Raw genomic sequence first — 20,073 nt, forward strand, 5'->3', positions numbered from 1 at the left:
TTTATGGGCTAAGTTTGAGTAGTGTCGGACAGTCCGAACACGTCCTCCACGTCAGCCCAAATCTCACCAAACCCACCTAGGCCCCATCTGCAGCCACACTTCCCCCTTTGTCCTCTCTCACCTCTCTCGTTTTCATGAGCAGGACGAGGATGGAGTATGGACAGTGACTCCACAGTGTCGAGGCCCTCGCCCTCGCCCCTCGAGCAAGCGCCCACATGAAAGATCGTGGATGACGCCTAGAGGGGGTGAATATGCCCTTTAAAATAATTACGGTTTAAACTTGAACAAATGTGAAATAAAACTAGCATGTAATTTGTCAACCACAGAACCTAAAACAACTTGGTTCACCTATGTGCACAAACAACTTATGCTAAGCAAGATAAACAACTATGTGATAACAACATATATAACATGAAACACTATGGCTATCACAAAGTAATGTGCATAAGCAAAGGGTTCGGATAAGAGATAACCGAAGCGCGCGGAGACGATGATGTATTCCGAAGTTCACACCCTTGCAGATGCTAATCTCCGTTTAAAGTGGTGTGGAGGCACAATGCTTCCAAAATACCACTAGGGCCACCGTAATCTCCTCACGCCCTCACAGAATGTAAGATGTCGTGATTCCACTAAGGAACCCTTGAGGGCGGTCACCGAACCTGTACCAACCCTTAGGGGTCATCACCGAACTCGTACGCTATGACAACCCTTGCAGCGGTCATCGAAACCCGTACAAATTGCTCAGGACAATCTTCACAACTTAATTAGAGACCCCGACGTTTGTCCCGGAGCTTTCCACCACAATGGTTGAGCTCCGCGACACCAACAACCATCTAGGGCGCCCAAGCACCCAAGAGGCACAAGCTCGAGGCTGCCCAAACACCCAAGAGTAATAAGCTTCTCAAATTTTGCTTCCAAGTATCACCGTGGAGAACTCAAACCGATGCAAGTAATGCAATGGCAAGAACACACGAAGTGGTCAAGTCCCTCACTCCCAAATCCCACCACAACAACAAAAGATATGGAGGAATATGAGAGGAAGAACAAGGAAAACACGAAGAACAAAGAACTAAATCCAAGGGGATCCCTCACATAGAGGAGAAATTGATTGGTGTCAATGTAGATCTAGATGTCCTGTCTCTTTTCCCTCAAGAACTAGTAAGAATCATTGGAGGAATTGAGAGATAGCAAGCTCGTAGAAGGTCAACAATGAGGGCAAAACACGATCTCAGAGGATAAGGTCCATTGGGGAAGAAGACCCCCTTTTATAGGTGGGGACAAATCCAACCGTTTTACCCACAGCCTGAACACAAGCGGTACTACCACTCGGGGGGTAGCTCCCGGAGTATAGTGCAATGGCGAAGCACCCCGAGGCAGCAGTGCCGCCGAAGCAGTACTACCGCTCGCCCCAGCGATACTACCGCTGGGGTTGCAGTACACAAGGGAGAAGTGGAGGTAGGGCAGAGTAAGGCGACAGTACCCCAGCAGCGGCACTACCGCGCCTTACTACCGCCCTACTACCCCGGAGAGGAAAATGACACGCCTCCGTCGTATCTATAAATTTTGATTGTTTCATGCCAATATTATACAACTTTCACATACTTTTGGCAATATTTTATATGATTTATTGGACTAACATATTGATGTAGTGCCCAGTGCCAGTTCCTATTTTTGCATGTTTTTGCTTCGCAGAATATCCATATCAAACGAAGTCCAAACGTGATAAAAATTTATGGAGAATTATTTTGGAACATTTGTGATTTTTTGGGAGGTGGAATCAACGCAAACGGGGGCCCACAACCACCACGAGACACCTAAGGCGCGCCAGGCAGTCCAGGTGCATGGTGGTGGGTTGTGCCCTCCTCAAACATTGGTTACAGATCTACTTCGGGGGCAAGGAAGCTTATATCCGAAAAAAAATCGTGTTAAAATCTCAGCGCAACCGGAGTTACGGATCTCCGGATATTTAAGAAACGGTTTTCGGCCAGATCTGGGGAACGCGAAACAGAAGAGAACAGAGAGGGAGATCCAATCTCGGAGGGGCTCCCGCCCCTCCACCGCCATGAACCAGAGGGGGAACTCTCCTCCCATCTAAGGGGAGGCCAAGGAAGAAGAAGAAGGAGGGGGGCTCTCTCCCCCTCCCCCGACGGCGCCGGAATGCCGACGGGGTAATTGCTACCTCTTGAGCACTGCGTTGGATTTCCCCGAAGAGGAGAGGATGATGCAGCAAAGTAGCGTAAGTATTTCCCTCAGTTTTTGAGAACCAAGGTATCAATCCAGTAGGAGGCTTCGCGCGAGTCCCTCGTACCTACACAAAAACAATAGCTCAACGCAACCAACGCGCTTAGGGGTTGTCAATCCCTTCACGGTCACTTACGAAAATGAGATCTGATAGAGATGATAGATAATATTTTTGGTATTTTTGGTATAGAGATGCAAAGTAAAAAGTAAAAGGGCAAAGTAAAAAAGCAAAGCAATAATAAAGTGATGGAGATTGATATGATGAGAAAGAGACCCGGGGGCCATAGGTTTCACTAGTGGCTTCTCTCAAGAGCATAATTATTCTACGGTGGGTGAACAAATTGCTGTTGAGTAATTGACAGAATTGAGCATAGTTATGAGAATATCTAGGTATGATCATGTATATAGGCATCACGTCCGAGACAAGTAGACCAACTCCTGCCTGCATCTACTACTATTACTCCACTCATCGACCGCTATCCATCATGCATCTAGAGTATTAAGTTAAAAACATAGTAACGCTTTAAGCAAGATGACATGATGTAGAGGGATAGTTTCATGCAATATGATAAAAACCCCATCTTGTTATCCTCGATGGCAACAATACAATACGTGCCTTGCTGCCCCTTCTGTCACTGGGAAATGACACCGCAAGATCAAACCCAAAGCTAAGCACTTCTCCCATGGCAAGAAAAACCAATCTAGTAGGCCAAACCAAACTGATAATTCGAAGAGACTTGCAAAGATAACCAATCATACATAAAAGAATTCAGAGAAGATTCAAATATTATTCATAGATAGACTGGATCATAAACCCACAATTCACCGGTCTCAACAAACACACCGCAAAAAGAAGATTACATCGAATAGATCTCCACGAGAGAGGGGGAGAACATTGTATTGAGATCCAAAAAGAGAGAAGAAGCCATCTAGCTACTAACTATGGACCCGTAGGTCTGAAGTAAACTACTCACACTTCATCGGAGGGGCTTGGATGATGATGTAGAAGCCATCCGTGATCGATGCCCCCTCCGGCGGAGCTCCGGAACATGCTCCAAGATGGGATCTCGTGGATACAGAAAGTTGCGGTAGTGGAATTAGGTTTTTGGCTCCGTATCTGATCGTTTGGGTGTACGTAGGTATATATAGGAGGAAGGAGTACGTCGGTGGAGCTTCGAGGGCCCCACGAGGCAGGGGGCGTGCCCTAGGGGGGCTCCCTCCACCCTCGTGACCGCCTCGTGGCTTTCTTGACGGAGGGTCCAAGTCTCTTGGGTCTTATCTGATGAGAAAATCGCGTTCCCGAAGGTTTCATTCCATTCAGACTCCGTTTGATATTCTGATTCTCCAAAACACTGAAATAGGCAAAAAAACAACAATTCTGGGCTAGGCCTCCGGTTAATAGGTTAGTCCCAAAAATAATATAAAAGTGGAAAATAAAGCCCAATATAGTCCAAAACAGTAGGTAATATAGCATGGAGCAATCAAAAATTATAGATACGTTGGAGATGTATCAAGCACCCCCAAGCTTAATTCCTGCTCGTCCTCGAGTAGGTAAATGATAAAAACAGAATTTTTGATGAGAAGTGCTACTTGGCATAATTTCAATGTAAATCTTCTTAATTGTGGTATGAATATTCATATTCAAAAGATTCAAGACAAAAGTTCATGTTGACATAAAAATAATAATACTTCAAGCATACTAACAAAGCAATTATGTCTTCTCAAAATAACATGGCCAAAGAAAGCTATCCCTACAAAATCATATAGTCTGGCTATGCTCTATCTTCACCACACAAAGTATTTAAATCATGCACAACCCCGATGACAAGCCAAGCAATTGTTTCATACTTTTGACATTTTCAAAACTTTTTCGATCTTCACGCAATACATGAGCGTGAGCCATGGATATAGCACTATATGTGGAATAGAATGGTGGTTGTGGAGAAGACAAAAAGAGGGGAAGATAGTCTCACATCAACTAGGCGTATCAACGAGCTATGGAGATGCCCATCAATAGATATCAATGTGAGTGAGTAGGGATTTCCATGCAACAGATGCACTAGAGCTATAAGTATATGAAAGCTCAACAAAAGAAACTAAGTGGGTGTGCATCCAACTCGCTTGCTCACGAAGACCTAGGGCATTTTGAGGAAGCCCATCATTGGAATATACAAGCCAAGTTCTGTAATGAAAAATTCCCACTAGTATATGAAAGTGACAGAATGAGAGACTCTCTATCATGAAGATCATGGTGCTACTTTGAAGCACAAGTGTGGTAAAAGGATAGTAACATTGTCCCTTCTCTCTTTTTCTCTCATTTTTTTTGTTTGGGCCTTTTTTATGGCCTCCTTTTTTTCGTCCAGAGTCTCATCCCGACTTGTGGGGGAATCATAGTCTCCATCATCCTTTCCTCACTTGGGACAATGCTCTAAAAATGATGATCATCACACTTTTTATTTTTCTTACAACTCAATACTTAGAACAAAATATGACTCTATATGAATGCCGACGGTGGTGTACCGGGATATGCAATGAATCAAGAGTGACATGTATGAAAGAATTATGAATGGTGGCTTTGCCACAAATACGATGTCAACTACATGATCATGCTAGCAATATGACAATGATGGAGCGTGCCATAATGAACGAAACGGTGGAAAGTTGCATGGCAATATATCTCGGAATGGCTATGGAAATGCCATGATAGGTAGGTATGGTGGCTGTTTTGAGGAAGGTATTTGGTGGGTGTATGATACCAGCGAAAAGTGTGCGGTATTAGAGAGGCTAGCAATGGTGGAAGGAAGGAAAGTGCGTATAATCCATGGACTCAACATTAGTCATAAAGAACTCATATACTTATTGCAAAAATCTAGAAGTTATCAAAGCAAAGTATTACGCGCATGCTCCTAGGGGGATAGATTGGTAGGAAAATACCATTGCTCGTCCCCGACCGCCACTCATAAGGAAGACAATCAATAAATAAATCATGCTCTGACTTCATCACATAACGGTTCACCATACGTGCATGCTACGGGAATCACAAACTTTGACACAAGCATTTCTCAAATTCACAACTACTCAACTAGCATGACTCTAATATCACCATCCTCATATCTCAAAACAATTATCAAGCATCAATTTTTTTTCTTAGTATTCAACGCACTCAAAAGAAAATTTTACAAATCTTGAATACCAAGCATATTATTATTAAGCAAATTACCATGCTATTAAGACTCTCAAAATAATCTAAGTAAAGCATGAGAGATCAATAGTTTCTATAAAACAAATCCACCACCGTGCTCTAAAAGATATAAGTGAAGCACTAGAGCAAAACTATAAAACTCAAAAGATATAAGTGAAGCACTAGAGTAAAACTATAGAGCTCAAAAGATATAAGTGAAGCACATAGAGTATTCTATCAAATTCCAAATTATGTATGGCTCTCTCAAAAGGTGTGCACAGCAAGGATGATTGGGGTAGACTAACAGGCAAAGACTCAAATCATAAAAGATGCTCCAAGCAAAACACATATCATGTGGTGAATAAAAATATAGCTCCAAGTAAAGTTACCGATAGAAGTAGACGAAAGAGGGGATGCCTTCCGGGGCATCCCCAAGCTTTGGCTTTTAGGTGTCCTTAGATTATCTTGGGGGTGCCATGGGCATCCCCAAGCTTAGGCTCTTTCCACTCCTTTTTCCATAATCCATCAAATCTTTACCCAAAACGTGAAAACTTCACAACACAAAACTTAAAGTAGAAAAATCTCGTGAGCTCCGTTAGCGAAAGAAAACAAAAGACCATTTCAAGGTACTGTAATGAACTCATTATTAATTTATATTGGTGTTAAACCTACTGTATTACAACATCTCTATGGTTTATAAACTATTTTACTAGCCATAAATTCATCAAAATAAGCAAACAACACACGAAAAACAGAGTCTGTCAAAAACAGAACAGTCTGTAGTAATCTGTAGCTAGCGCAAGATCTGGAACCCCAAAAATTCTAAAATAAATTTCTGGACGTGAGGAATTTATCTATTAATAATCTGCAAAAAGAATTAACTAAATATCACTCTCCAAATAAAAATTACAGAATTTCTCGTGAGCGCTAAAGTTTCTGTTTTTTACAGCAAGTTCAACAAGACTTTCCCCAAGTCTTCCCAACGGTTCTACTTGGCACAAACACTAATTAAACACAAAAAACACAACCAAAACAGAGGCTAAATAATTTATTTATTAATAAACAGGAGCAAAAAGCAAGTAATAAAAATAAAATTGGGTTGCCTCCCAACAAGCGCTATCGTTTAACGCCCCTAGCTTGGCATAACAAGCAAGAATAGATCTAGGTATTGTCATCTTTGGTAGGCAATCCATAAGTGGCTCTCATGATAGATTCATATGGTAATTTTATTTTCTTTCTAGGGAAGTGTTCCATGCCCTTTTTAATGGAAATTGAAATCTAATATTCCCTTCCTTCATATCAATAATTGCACCAACCGTTCTAAGGAAAGGTCTACCGAGAATAATAGGGCAAGAAGGATTGCAATCTATATCAAGAATGATAAAATCTACGGGCACATAATTCCTATTTGCAACAATAAGAACACCATTAATTCTTCCCATGGGTTTCTTAATAGTGGAATCCGCTAGATGCAAGTTTAGAGAGCAATCATCAAAATCACGGAAATCTAGCAAATCACACAAAGTTTTGGGAATAGTAGAGACACTAGCACCCAAATCACACAAAGCATAAAACTCACAATCTTTAATTTTAATTTTAATAGTAGGTTCCCACTCATCATAAAATTTTCTAGGGATAGAAACTTTCAACTCAAGTTTTTCTTCATAAGATTGCATCAAGGCATCAACGATATGTTCGGTAAAGACTTTATTTTGACTATAAGCATGAGGAGAATTTAGCACAGATTGCAACAAGGAAATACAATCAATTAAAGAGAAATTTTCATAATTAAATTCCTTGAAATCCAATATAGTGGGTTTAGCATCATCTAGGGTTTTATTTCTTTTAATCCCACTTTTATCAATTTCACCATCAAGATCTAAATACTCCAAATTTTTAGAACGCCTTCTAGGTAAAGGTGGATCATATTCCGTCTCATCATTATCAAGATTAATATTGCAAAACAAATATTTAATAGGAGACACATCAATAACTTTTAGATCTTCATCTTTATTTTCATAGGAATTGGAAGAACACGCTTTAATAAAGGCATCTTTCATAGCACGCGTCCTAGCGGTTCTTTCCTTGCACTCATCAATGGAAATTCTCATGGATTTGAGAGACTCATTGATATCATGCTTAGGAGGAATAGATCTAAGCTTTAAAGAATCAACCTCAAGAGAAATTCTATCAACATTCCTAGCCAAATCATCAATCTTAAGCAATTTTTCTTCAATCATAGCATTAAAATTCTTTTGCGAAGAAATAAATTATTTAATATTAGATTCAAAATCAGAGGGCATCTTATTATAATTTCCGTAAGAATTATTGTAGGAATTACCATAATTATTAGAGGGATTACTAGGATAAGGCCTAGAGTTGAAATTTCCTCTATACGCGTTGTTACCAAAATTATTCCTACCAACAAAATTCACATCCATAGATTCATTATTATTCTCAATCAAAGTAGACAAAGGCATATCATTAGGATCAGATGAAACACTCTTAGTAGCAAATAATTTCATAAGTTCATCCATCTTTCCACTCAAAACATTAATTTCTTCTATCGCATGCACTTTTTTATTAGTGGATCTTTCAGTGTGCCATTGAGAATAATTAACCATAATATTATCTAGGAGTTTAGTAGCATCTCCTAAAGTGATTTCCATAAAAGTGCCTCCCGTGGCGGAATCTAAAAAATTTCTAGAAGCAAAATTCAATCCGGCATAAATTTTTTGTATAATCATCCACAAATTCAAACCATGAGTAGGGCAATTACGTATCATTAATTTCATTATCTCCCAAGCTTGTGCAACATGTTCATGATCAAGTTGCTTAAAATTCATAATATCGTTTCTAAGAGAGATGATCTTAGCGGGAGGAAAATACTTAGAGATAAAAGCATCTTTGCATTTGTTCCATGAATCAATACTATTTTTAGGCAAAGATGAAAACCAAGCTTTCGCACGATCTCTAAGCGAAAAAGGAAATAGCTTCAATTTAACAATATCATTATCGACATCTTTCTTATTTTGCATGTCACACAAAACAACGAAGCTTTTAAGATGGGTAGTTGCATCTTCACTAGGAAGGCCGGAAAATGGATCTTTCATGACAAGATTCAGCAAAGCAGCATTAATTTCACAAGATTCAACATCGGTAAGAGGAGCAATCGGAGTGCTAAGGAAATCATTATTGTTGGTATTGGTGAAGTCACACAATTTGGTATTGTCTTGAGCCATCGCGACAAACAAGCAATCCAACACATGAGCAAACAAAAGGCAAACGGGCAAAAGAGGCAAATAGAGAAAGAGAGGGAGGATAGAGAGAGAGGGCGAATAAAACGGCAAGGGTGAAGTAGGGGAGAGGCAAATGGAAAATAATGTAATGCGGGAGATAGGGATTGTGATGGGTACTTGGTATGTTGACTTTTGCGCAATCTATCCCCGGCAATGGCGCCAGAGATTCTTCTTGCTACCTCTTGAGCACTGCGTTGGATTTCCCCGAAGAGGAGAGGATGATGCAGCAAAGTAGCGTAAGTATTTCCCTCAGTTTTTGAGAACCAAGGTATCAATCCAGTAGGAGGCTACGCGCGAGTCCTCGTACCTACACAAAAACAATAGCTCAACGCAACCAACGCGCTTAGGGGTTGCCAATCCCTTCACGGTCACTTACAAAAATGAGATCTGATAGAGATGATAGATAATATTTTTGGTATTTTTGGTATAGAGATGCAAAGTAAAAAGTAAAAGGGCAAAGTAAAAAGCAAAGCAATAATAAAGTGATGGAGTTTGATATGATGAGAAAGAGACCCGGGGGACATAGGTTTCACTAGTGGCTTCTCTCAAGGGCATAAGTATTCTACGGTGGCTGAACAAATTACTGTTGAGCAATTGACAGAATTGAGCATAGTTATGAGAATATCTAGGTATGATCATGTATATAGGCATCACGTCCGAGACAAGTAGACCGACTCCTGCCTACATCTACTACTATTACTCCACTCATCGACCGCTATCCAGCATGCATCTAGAGTATTAAGTTAAAAACAGAGTAACACTTTAAGCAAGATGACATGATATAGAGGGATAGTTTCATGAAATATGATAAAAAAAACCATCTTGTTATCCTCGATGGCAACAATACAATACGTGCCTTGCTGCCCCTTCTGTCACTGGGAAATGACACCGCAAGATCGAACCCAAAGCTAAGCACTTCTCCCATGGCAAGAAAAACCAATCTAGTAGGCCAAACCAAACTGATAATTCGAAGAGACTTGCAAAGATAACCAATCATACATAAAAAAATTCAGAGAAGATTCAAATATTATTCATAGATAGACTGGATCATAAACCCACAATTCATCGGTCTCAACAAACACACCGCAAAAATAAGATTACATCGAATAGATCTCCACGAGAGAGGGGGAGAACATTGTATTGAGATCCAAAAAGAGAGAAGAAGCCATCTAGCTACTAACTATGGACCCGTAGATCTTAAGTAAACTACTCACACTTCATCGGAGGGGCTTGGATGATGATGTAGAAGCCCTCCGTGATCTATGCCCCCTCCGGCGGAGCTCCGGAACAGGCCCCAAGATGGGATCTCGTGGATATAGAAAGTTGCGGCGGTGGAATTAGGTTTTTGGCTTCGTATCTGATTGTTTGGGGGTACGTAGGTATATATAGGAGGAAGGAGTATGTCAGTGGAGCTTCGAGGGGCCCACGAGGCAGGGGGCGCGCCCTCCACCCTCGTGACCGCCTCGTGGCTTTCTTGACGGAGGGTCCAAGTCTCCTAGGTCTTATCTGATGAGAAAATCGCGTTCCCGAAGGTTTCATTCCGTTTGGACTCCGTTTGATATTATGTTTCTCCAAAACACTGAAATAGGCAAAAAAATAGCAATTCTGGGTTGGGCCTCCGGTTAATAGGTTAGTCCCAAAAATAATATAAAAGTGGAAAATAAAGCCCAATATAGTCCAAAACAGTAGGTAATATATCATGGAGCAATCAAAAATTATAGATACGTTGGAGACGTATCAGTAATCATCGTGTGACGGCGATGTACTCCAACAACTCCGTCATCTTCACCAACATCTCCATCACCTTGCCCCATCTATATTCAGCAGTCAACTCTCCTGCAACCCGCTGTACCCTCTACTTGAACATGGTGCTTTATGCTTCATACAATTATCCAATGATATGTTGCCATCCTATGATGTCTGAGTAGATTTTTGTTGTCCTATCAGAAATTGGTGAATTGCTATGGTTGGTTTAATTTGCTTGTGGTTATGTTGTTGTCCTTTGGTGCCCATCATATGAGCGCGCGTGTGGATCACACCATAGGGTTAGTTGTATGTTGATAGGACTATGCATTGGAGGGCGAGGGTGACAGCAGCTTCAGCCTAAACATAGAAATTGATACGTACGGGATTGAAGGGGGACCAACATATTTCTTAATGCTATGGTTGGGTTTTACCTTAATGAACGTTAATAGTTGCGGATGCTTGCTAATAGTTCCAATCATAAGTGCATAGAATACCAAGTAAGGGAAGACATGCTAGCAGTGGCCTCTCCCATATAAAAACTTGCTATCGGTCTAGTAACATAGTCAATTGCTAAGGGACAATTTCGCAAATCCTACCAACACTAATCCACACTTTTTTTACTAAACTTAATTATTCTTTACTTAAACATCACCTAACTTTTATTTTCACGTTCTTTATTATCTTGCAAACCTATCCACACCTACAAAATACTTCTAGTTTTATTCTTGTTCTAGGTAAAGCAAACGTTAAGTGTGCGTAGAGTTGTATTGGTGGTCGATAGAACTTGAGGGAATATTTGTTCTTCCTTTAGCTTCTCGTTGGGTTCGACACTCTTATCTATCAAAAAAGACTACAAATGATACCCTATACTTGTGGGTTATCAAGACCTTTTTCTGGCGCCGTTGCCGGGGAGCAATAGCGTGTGTTGGGGGACGTAGTAATTTCAAAAAATCCTACGCACACACAGGATCATGGTGATGCATAGCAACGAGTGGGGAGAGTGTGTCCACGTACCCTCATAGACCGAAAGTGGAAGCGTTAGCACAATGCGTTTGATGTAGTCGTACGTCTTCACGATCCGACCGATCCAAGTACCGAATGCACGGCACCTCCGAGTTCTGCACACGTTCAACTCGATGACGTCCCCCGTGCTCCGATCCAGCAAAGCTTCACAGGAGAGTTTCGTCAGCATGACGATGTGGTGACGGTGATGATGATGCTACCGACGCAGGGCTTCGCCTAAGCACCGCTATGATATGATCGAGGTGGATTATGGTGGAGGGGGGCACCGCACACGGCCAAGAGATCAATGATCAATTGTTGTGTCTATGGGGTGCCCCTGCCCCCCTTATATAAAGGATCAAGGGGGAGGAGGCGGCCGGCCAAGGAGGGTGCGCCAAGGGGGGGAGTCCTACTCCCACTAGGAGTAGGACTCCTCCTTTTCCTATTAGGAGTAGGAGAGGGGGAAGGAAAGGGAGACGAGGAGAAGGATAGAGGGGGCCGGCCCCCTTGCCCTAAACCAATTCGGTTTGGGCCTTGGGGGCACGCCCCATACTCCCATTGCTGCCCTCTATTTCCACTAAGGCCCATGTAATCCCATTAAGCCCCCGGGGGGTTCCGGTAACCCCCGGTACTCCGGTATATGTCCAAAACCTTTCCGATGTCCGAACATAGTCATCCAATATATCGATCTTTACGTCTCGACCATTTCGAGACTCCTCGTCATGTCCGTGATCATATCCGGGACTCCGAACTACCTTCTGTACATCAAAACACAAAAACTCATAATACCGATCATCACCGAACTTTAAGCGTGCGAACCCTACGGGTTCGAAAACTATGTAGACATGACCGAGACACGTCTCCGATCAATTACCAATAGCGGAACCTGGATGTTCATATTGGCTCCCACATATTCTACGAAGATCTTTATCGGTGAAACCGCATAACAACATACGTTGTTCCCTTTGTCATCGGTATGTTACTTGCCCGAGATTCGATCGTCGGTATCTCAATACCTAGTTCAATCTCGTTACCGGAAAGTCTCTTTACTCGTTCTATAATACATCATCCCACAACTAACTCATTAGTTACAATGCTTGCAAGGCTTATAGTGATGTGCATTACCGAGTGGGCCCAGAGATACCCCTCCGATAATCGGAGTGACAAATCCTAATCTCGATCTATGCCAACTCAACAAGTACCTTCAGAGACACCTGTAGAGCACCTTTATAACCACCCAGTTATGTTGTGACATTTGGTAACACACAAAGTGTTCCTCCGGTAAACGGGAGTTGCATAATCTCATAGTCATAGGAACATGTATAAGTCATGAAGAAAGAAATAGCAACATACTAAACGATCAAGTGCTAAGCTAACGGAATGAGTTAAGTCAATCACATCATTCTCCTAATGATGTGATCCCGTTAATCAAATGACAACTCATGTCTATGGCTAGGAAACATAACCATCTTTGATCAATGAGCTAGTCAAGTAGAGGCATACTAGTGACACTTTGTTTGTCTATGTATTCACACATGTATCATGTTTCTGGTTAATACAATTCTAGCATGAATAATAAACATTTACCATGATATAAGGAAATAAATAATAACTTTATCATTGCCTCTAGGGCATATTTCCTTCAGTCTCCGACTTGCACTAGAGTCAATAATCAAGATTACATAGTAATGATTCTAACACCTATGGAGCCTTGGTGATGATCATGTTTTGCTTGTGGAAGAGGCTTAGTCAACGGGTCTGCAACATTCAGATCCGTATATATCTTGCAAATCTCTATGTCTCCCACCTGGACTTGATCCCGGATGGAGTTGAAGCGTCTCTTGATGTGCTTGGTTCTCTTGTGAAATCTGGATTCCTTTGCCAAGGAAATTGCACCAGTATTGTCACAAAAGATTTTCATTGGACCCGATGCACTAGGTATAACACCTAGATCGGATATGAACTCCTTCATCTAGACTCCTTCATTTGCTGCTTCTGAAGCAGCAATGTACTCCGCTTCACATGTAGATCCCGCCACGACACTCTGTTTAGAACTGCTCCAACTGACAGCTCCACCGTTCAATGTAAACACGTATCCGGTTTGCAATTTAGAATCGTTCAGATCAGTGTCAAAGCTTGCATCATCGTAACCATTTAAGATGATCTCTTTGTCACCTCCATAAACGAGAAACATATCCTTAGTCCCTTTTAGGTACTTCAGGATGTTCTTGGCCACTGTCCAGTGATCCACTCCTGGATTACTTTGGTACCTCCCTGCTAAACTAATAGCAATGCACACATCAGGTCTGGTACACAGCATTGCATACATGATAGAGCCTATGGCTGAAGCATAGGGACCATCTTTCATTTTCTCTCTATCTTCTGAAATGGTCGGGCATTGAGTCTTACTCAACTTCACACCTTGTAACACAGGCAAGAACCCTTTCTTTGCCTCATCCATTTTGAACTTCTTCAAAACTTTGTCAAGGTATGTGCTTTGTGAAAGTCCAATTAAGCGCCTTGATCTATCTCTATAGATCTTGATGCCCAATATGTAACTAGCTTCACCGAGGTCTTTCATTGAAAACTCTTATTCAAGTATCCTTTTATGCTATCCAGAAATTCTATATTATTTCCAATCAACAATATGTCATCCACATATAATATTAGAAATGCTACAGATCTCCCACTCACTTTCTTGTAAATACAGGCTTCTCCAAAAGTCTGTATAAAACCATATGCTTTGATCACACTATCAAAACGTTTATTCCAACTCCGAGAGGCTTGCACCAGTCCATAAATGGATCACTGGAGCTTGCACACTTTGTTAGCACCTTTTGGATCGATAAAACCTTCAGGTTGCGTCATATACAACTCTTCTTCCAGAAATCCATTTAGGAATGTAGTCTTTACATCCATTTGCCAAATTTCATAATCATAAAATGCGGTAATAGCTAACATGATTCGGACGGACTTAAGCATCGCTACGGTTGAGAAGGTCTCATCGTAGTCAACTCCTTGAACTTGTCAAAAACCTTTCGCAACAAGTCGAGCTTTGTAGACAGTAATATTACCATCAGCGTCTGTCTTCTTCTTGAAGATCCATTTATTCTAGATGGCTTTCCGATCATCGGGCAAGTCAACCAAAGTCAACACTTTGTTCTCATACATGGATCCCATATCAGATTTCATGGCCTCAAGCCATTTTGTGGAATCTGGGCTCATCATCGCTTCCTCATAGTTCGTAGGTTCGTCATGGTCTAGCAACATGACCTCCAGAATAGGATTATCGTACCACTCTGGTGCGGATCTTACTCTGGTTGACCTATAAGGTTTAGTAGTAACTTGATCTGAAGTTTCATGATCATCATCATTAGATTCCTCACTAATTGGTGTAGATGTCACAGGAACCGGTTTCTGTGATGAACCACTTTCCAATAAGGGAGCAGGTACAGTTACCTCATCAAGTTCTACTTTCCTCCCACTCACTTCTTTCGAGAGAAACTCCTTCTCTAGAAAGGATCCATTCTTAGCAACAAAAGTCTTGCCTTCGGATCTGTGATAGAAGGTGTACCCAATAGTTTCCTTTGGGTATCCTATGAAGATACATTTTTCGACTTGGGTTCGAGCTTATCAGGTTGAAGCTTTTTCACAGAAGCATCACAGCCCCAAACTTTACAAAACGACAACTTTGGTTTCTTGCCAAACCATAGTTCATAAGGCGTCGTCTCAACGGATTTAGATGGTGCCCTATTTAACGTGAATACAGCCGTCTCTAAAGCATAACCCCAAAACGATAGCGGTAAATCAGTAAGAGACATCATAGATTGCACCATATCTAGTAAAGTACGATTACGACGTTCGGACACACCATTACGCTGTGGTGTTCCGGGTGGCGTGAGTTGCGAAACTATTCCGCATTCTTTCAAATGTAGACCAAACTCGTAACTCAAATATTCTCCTCCACGATCAGATCGTAGAAACTTTATTTTCTTGTTACGATGATTTTTCACTTCACTCTGAAATTCTTTGAAACTTTTCAAATGTTTCAGACTGATATTTCATTAAGTAGATATACCCATATCTGCTCAAATCATCTATGAAGGTGAGAAAATAACGATACCCGCCGTGAGCCTCAATAGTCATCGGACCACATACATCAGTATGTTTGATTTCCAACAAGTCTGTTGCTCGCTCCATTGTTCCGGAGAATGGCATTTTAGTCATCTTTCTCATGAGACATGGTTCGCAAGTACCAAGTGATTCATAATCAAGTGATTACAAAAGTCCATCAGTATGGAGTTTCTTCATGCGCTTTACACCAATATGACCCAAACGTCAGTGTCACAAATAAGTTGCACTATCATTATCAACTCTGCATCTTTTGGCTTCAACAGTATGAATATGTGTGTCACTACTATCGAGATTTAACACAAATAGACCACTCTTCAAGGGTGCATGACCATAAAAGATATTACTCATATAAATAGAACAATCATTATTCTTAGATTTAAACGAATAACCGTCTCGCATCAAACAAGATCTAGATATAATGTTCATGCTCAATGCTGGCACCAAATAACAATTATTCAGGTCTAAAACTAATCCCGAAGGTAGATGTAGAGGTAGCGTGCCGACGGTGATCACATCGACTTTGGAACCATTTCCCACGCGCATCGTCACCTCGTCCTTAGCCAGTCTTTGGTTAATCCGTAGTCCCTGTTTTGAGTTGCAAATATTAGCAACATAACCAGTATCAAATACCCAGGTGCTACTGCGAGCTCTGGTAAGGTACACATCAATAACATGTATATCACATATACCTTTGTTCACCTTGCCATCCTTCTTATCCGCCAAATACTTGGGGCAGTTCCGCTTCCAGTGACCAGTCCCTTTGTAGTAGAAGCACTTAGTCTCAGGCTTAGGTCCAGACTTGGGTTTCTTCTCCTGAGCAGTAAATTGTTTGCTGTTCTTCTTGAAGTTCCCCTTCTTCTTCCCTTTACCCTTTTTCTTGAAACTGGTGGTCTTGTTGACCATCAACACTTGATGCTCCTTTTTGATTTCTACCTCCGTAGCCTTTAGCATCATGAAGAGCTCGGGAATTGTCTTATCCATCCCTTGCATATTATAGTTCATCACGAAGGTCTTGTAGCTTGGTGGCAGTGATTGAAGAATTATGTCAATAACACTAGCATCCGGAAGATTAACTCCCAGTTGAATCAAGTGATTGTAGTACCCAGACATTCTGAGTATATGCTCACTGATAGAACTATTCTCCTCCATCTTGCAGCTGTAGAACTTTGGATACTTCATATCTCTCAATCCGGGCATTTGCTTGAAATATTAACTTCAACTCCTGGAACATCTCATATGCTCCATGACGTTCAAAACGTCGTTGAAGTCCCGGTTCTAAGGCGTAAAGCATGGCACATTGAACTATCGAGTAGTCATCAACATGTGACTGCCAGGCATTTTCAATGTCTGTAGTTGCCGGCGCGGGTGGTACACCTAGCGGTGCTTCCAGGACATAATTCTTCTGTGCAGCAATGAGGATAATCCTCAAGTTATGGACCCAGTCCGTGTAATTGCTACCATCATCTTTCAACTTTGCTTTCTCAAGGAACACATTAAAATTCAATGGAACAACATCACGGGCCATCTATCTACAATAACATAGACAAGCAAAATACTATCAGGTACTAAGTTCATGATAAATTTAAGTTCAATTAATCATATTACTTAAGAACTCCCACTTAGATAGACATCCCTCTAATCATCTAAGTGATCACGTCATCCATATCAACTAAACCATAACCGATCATCACATGAAATGGAGTAGTTTTCAATGGTGAACATCACTATGTTGATCATATCTACTATATGATTCACGCTCGACCTTTCGGTCTCAGTGTTCCGAGGCCATATCTGCATATGCTAGGCTCGTCAAGTTTAACCCGCGTATTCTGCGTGTGTAAAACTATCTTACACCCGTTGTAGATGAACGTTGAGCTTATCACACCCGATCATCACGTGTTGTCTCGGCACGATGAACTTTGGCAACGGTGCATACTCAGGGAGAACACTTTTACCTTGAAATTTAGTGAGAGATCATCTTATAATGCTACCGTCAAACAAAGCAGAATAAGATGCATAAAGGATAAACATCACATGCAATCAATATAAGTGATATGATATGGCCATCATCATCTTGTGCTTGTGATCTCCATCTCTGAAGCACCGTCATGATCACCATCTTCACCGGCGTGACAGCTTGATCTCCATAGTAGCATCGTTGTCGTCTCGCCAACTATTGCTTCTACGACTATCACTACCGCTTAGTGATAAAGTAAAGCAATTACAGGGCGATTGCATTGCATACAATAAAGCGACAACCACATGGCTCCTGCCAGTTGCCGATAACTCAGTTACAAAACATGATCATCTCATACAATAAATATAGCATCATGTTTTGACCATATCACATCACAACATGACCTTTAAAAACAAGTTAGACGTCCTCTACTTTGTTGTTGCAAGTTTTACATGGCTGCTACGGGCTGAGCAAGAACCGTTCTTACCTACACATCAAAACCACAACGATAGTTCGTCAACTTAGTGTTGTTTTAACCTTCGCAAGGACCGGGCGTAGCCACACTCGGTTCAACTAAAGTTGGGGAAACTGACACCCGCCAGCCACCTATGTGCAAAGCACGTCGGTAGAACCAGTCTCGCGTAAGCGTACGCATAATGTCGGTCCGGGCCGCTCCATCCAACAAGACCGCCGAACCAAAGTATGACATGCTAGTAAGCAGTATGACTTGTATCGCCCACAACTCACTTGTGTTCTACTCGTGCATATGACATCTACGCAATAACCTGGCTTGGATGCCACTGTTGGGGAACGTAGTAATTTCAAAAAAAAATCCTACGCACAAACAGGATCATGGTGATGCATAGAAATGAGAGGGGAGAGTGTGTCCGCGTACCCTCGTAGATCGAAAGCGGAAGCGTTAGCACAACGCGGTTGATGTAGTTGTACGTCTTCAGGTCCGACGGATCCAAGTACCGAACACATGACACCTCTGAGTTCTGCATACGTTCAACTCAATGACGTCTCACGAGCTCCGATCCAGCAAAGCTTCACAGGAGAGTTTCGTCAGCACGACGGCATGGTGACGGTCATGATGATGCTACCGACGCAGGGCTTCGCCTAAGCACTGCTACGATATGATTGAGGTGGATTATGGTGGAGGGGGCACCGAACAAGGCTAAGAGATCAATGATCAATTGTTGTATCTATGGGGTGCCCCTGCCCCCGTATATAAAGGAGAAAGGGGGAGGAGGTGCCCGACCAAGGAGGGCGCGCCAAGGGGGGAGTCCTACTCCCACTAGGAGTAGGACTCCTCCTTTTCCTATTAGGAGTAGGAGCAGAGCCCCTAGCTGACGCTCGCGTGCGTCAAGAAGACGAGCATTCGCGCAGGGCGCGGTTGGATGGGCCGGCCCGTTTCTTGGCGTTACAGCGAGCCGGTGCCAAAAATCCCAAAAAATAATACTGTACGTAGGAATCGAACTCCCAACCCAACAATAGAGAGTTAGCGTTCCTTACCACTGGAGCTGATGCGTCATTGCAATCAAAACGCTGCGTGACTACTTGAGAGCTATATGTACTGACTGATCCAAAAATAAAAAATTGACCATTGAATATTTTTTGATATACGTTGAACATTTTCGTAATATACGATGAACATTTCTCAAATACCCATTGAACCTTTTTTGTCATATATGTTGAACAATTTGAAAAATACATATTTAACATTTTTTTGTGATATAACCTGAACAATTTAAAAATACACATTGAACATTTATCTTCGGAGGGCAATTCCATACGATGAACATTTTTGAAAAAGTGAATATACGCGATGGACAATTTTCGGATACACACTGAACATTTGTGTAATATGCAGTGAACAAAATTAAGAAACATAGTGAACATTTGTATATTCATTGAAAAAACAAAACTAAAAGAGAAAAACCAAAACCAAAAGAGGAAAATAGGACAAAAACCAAAAACCAGAAGAGAAACAGGAGAAAATCAAACCAGAAGAAACGTAAACAAAACTAGAAGAAGAAAACCGGAACAAAACGAGAAGAAAAAAAACAAGAGAGAAAACCAAACGTGGCAGAAAACAAAAACTAAAAAAAGAAACATCAGTGAATGAAAAGAAGCACGCGAACCCTGTAGTGGGCCGGCCCAATATGCACGCGAACGAAACAGCTGCGAGCGTTTCCTCGACAGCTTGCCGCCTGCGCGCGTCAAATAGGAATTGCCGAGTAGGAGCGGGGGAAGGAAAGGGAGAGGAGGAAAAGGAAAGAAGGGGTCGGCCCCCCTTGCCCTAAACCAATTCGGTTTGGGCCTTGGGGGGCGCGCCCCACACTCCTCCCCTTGCTGTCCTCTATTTCCACTAAGGCACATGTAGGCCCATTAAGCCCCCCCCTCGGGGGGGGGGGGGGGGTCCGGTAACCCCCGGTACTCCGGTATATGTCCGAAACCTTACAACCTTTCCGATGTCCGAACATAGTCGTCCAATATATCGATCTTTACGT

The sequence above is a fragment of the Triticum urartu genome, chromosome 4 (genome assembly GCF_003073215.2).
Source record: "Triticum urartu cultivar G1812 chromosome 4, Tu2.1, whole genome shotgun sequence".
NCBI classification, from domain to species: Eukaryota; Viridiplantae; Streptophyta; class Magnoliopsida; order Poales; family Poaceae; genus Triticum; species Triticum urartu.